This window comes from Arachis duranensis, chromosome 6 (genome assembly GCF_000817695.3).
Source record: "Arachis duranensis cultivar V14167 chromosome 6, aradu.V14167.gnm2.J7QH, whole genome shotgun sequence".
Taxonomy (NCBI): domain Eukaryota; kingdom Viridiplantae; phylum Streptophyta; class Magnoliopsida; order Fabales; family Fabaceae; genus Arachis; species Arachis duranensis.
Window position 1 is genome coordinate 43,061,423 of NC_029777.3, and position 2,951 is coordinate 43,064,373.

Genomic DNA, 2,951 nt, shown 5'->3' on the forward strand with positions numbered 1-2,951 from the left:
ATCAGGTAGGCTCTAATAGAGAGCAGTAGGAGTAAGAGTAAAATAAAAGACTCTCTTGAAACATTTTTATTTTTCTACACTTTTACATCTCAATGGTGAATTCAATTTGGCTTGTGCAATTTCAGTTTCTGATAATTCTATTCTGCAAATTTTCCTTTTTGCAATTCTACAATTCAATTTAGATTGAGCTTGATTTTAATCTTTTGTTCTCATTGCTTTCTATTCCCATTGCTTCCAATTTACTTTCATGCAATTTAAATCTTCTGCAATTGTTCTGAGATTAGATTTACTGCTTCATTTAATTTTCCAGCATCCAATCCCCTTTACATTTGCTGCAATTTACATTTCTTGCTCTTTAAGATTCTGTCAATTTACTTTCTGCAATCTAAATTCCCTGTAATTTACTTTCTATTGCTCAATTTCACCCAATTCACCACTGTTAGCTTAACTAAACTAATCACCTCACTAGGGTTGCTTGATCCATCAATCCCTGTGGGATCGACCTCACTCTTGTGAGTTATTACTACTTGATGCGACCCGGTACACTTGCTGGTGAGATTGTGTGGAATCATTTTTTCCTCATCAAGTTTTTGGTGTCGTTGCGGGGGATTGATATAGATCGATAATGATTAAGTGGGTGAGAAGTCTAGATTAAGCATTTTCTTTATTTTTGTTCTTTTAATTTTCTGATGCCAAGGTGTTTGAGTTATTGCTTCACTAAGAAATTCTCACTTGTGACATGAATTTCAATTTTCATTGGTGATATATTTTACAAAATTCAAATGGAGTTCAACTCATCTGGTGATCAAACAAATTTTATGGGATATTACTCACCATCACCAACTGACTATTCTAATGGTGGCTGGGAATATCACCAAGAAATCACAGATTCTGAGCACTCCAATCAATAGAGATATGCTTCAGAACCACAAGATGAGCAAGAAAATCATATGGGATATTACCCACCACCACAATATGATTCAATTATTATCCTAATGGTGGCTGGGAGTATCACCAAGGATTAACAGATTCTGGGCAACCCAATCAATGGGGATATGCTTTAGAAAAGGATCAAGACAATTCCATGGAATACAACCCAACACCACAAAATAATTCATGTTATTATGCTAATGGTGGATGGGAGTATCAACAAGGAATAAACAAGTATGAATACCTCCCAGAGCCACAAGATGATTCATACTGCTATAACAACTACTCAGATTGTGACTGAGAGGGTCAAAATCAAAGAGATCTTGATGATCCATACTTTGTTCATCAAGAGACATCATCACTGGAGTGTTTTTTCAATAAATTCATGCAAGATTGTCCCCCAATGTCACAAAATGATCCATATTGTGATGAATTCTACAATGATTCACATTGTGGATGGGAGGAACAAAACCAGAAAGCATTTGACAGTTTATACTCCACTTATCAAGAGTCATCATCACTTGAGCAAACCTTCAATTCATTTATGCAAACTTGTCCAACCTCACCTCACAGTTCCTCATTTGAAAATTCTACATCACTTGATTATGCCTCAACACAAAGTCTCCTCCAAGATCCATACAATTCATTTTAACATTCACAAAATTCATTCCACAACTCACAAGATTTATTCCATACCACTTAAAACAACTTCACCACAATGCCCACATATCCAGAAACTCATTCTCAGCCTTCATCCCTTGAGCTAACATTTGAACAATACCTACAAACATTCATAGACTCTTGGAAAGAGCAAGAAATCCTCTACAATAAGATGGATGGATATTTGGAGCAAGCAAGGAGAAACAAAGAATTGCTAAGCAAGGAAGATGAAGATCAATTGGTGGATAAAAAGGAAGAGGTGGAGAAGGAAGATGAAGAGACCCCTGTGTCAAGCAAAATCTCAATGAAAAATGAAGTGGAGGAGGCATTTGAACCTAAAACTGCATATCCACAGAAGCCACTTGAGATGACAAAGGAACGTGAAAACTCACAATCTCCACAAACCTCCCTGAACCAAAAACTCTCAACACTTGAATCTGTGATTAAAAGATATGAAGAGGAGATGAAGAAATTTTGGGAAGAACAACAAACCTCCTCTATGAAAGTGCTATTAAATCAAATGTTGAGTGCAAAGGAGGAAGTGGAGGAACAAAAAAGTGAGGATGACAATCAAGGAAGTCCAAACTCAAGTAAAGCAGATAATTACATAGATGAAGGGCTCATTGAACCATCAATTCAAAAGGCTCTTACTGAAGATAAAACTCCAATAATCACATAGCAACCATGTCTTGATATACAAGAAGTGAAGGCAACTAACAAGAGCAACGAGAAGAGGATTGTGACCAAGATACAAAGGACAACATTCAAGAAAAGGTCAACTGCAGACAATCCTACCCTTGATCCCGCAAGCAAGATCAATCCAGCAAATAACAAAAGGAAGCTTGCTGAGGAGAGAGCAAAACAGGGGACAATAGCTGAATCTTCTCCCCCTTGAGGTCATTCCTCTTAACAAACTGGAAGAAAAGGAAGTGATGAGCGGATAATTTGTACGCTTTTTGGCATTGTTTTTAGTGTGTTTTTAGTATGATCTAGTTAGTTTTTAGTATATTTTTATTAGTTTTTAGTTAAAATTCACTTTTCTAGACTTTACTATGAGTTTGTGTGTTTTTCTGTGATTTCAGGTATTTTCTGGCTGAAATTGAGGGACCTGAGCAAAAATCTGATTTAGAGACTAAAAAGGACTGCAGATGCTGTTGGATTCTGACCTCCCTGCACTCGAAGTGGATTTTCTGGAGCTAAAGAAGCCCAATTGGCGCGCTCTCAACGGCGTTGGAAAGTAGACATCTTGGGCTTTTCAGCAATATATAATAGTCCATACTTTGCCCAAGATTTGATGGCCCAAACCGGCGTTCAAAGTCACCCTCAGAAATCCCAGCGTTAAACGCCGGAACTGGCACAAG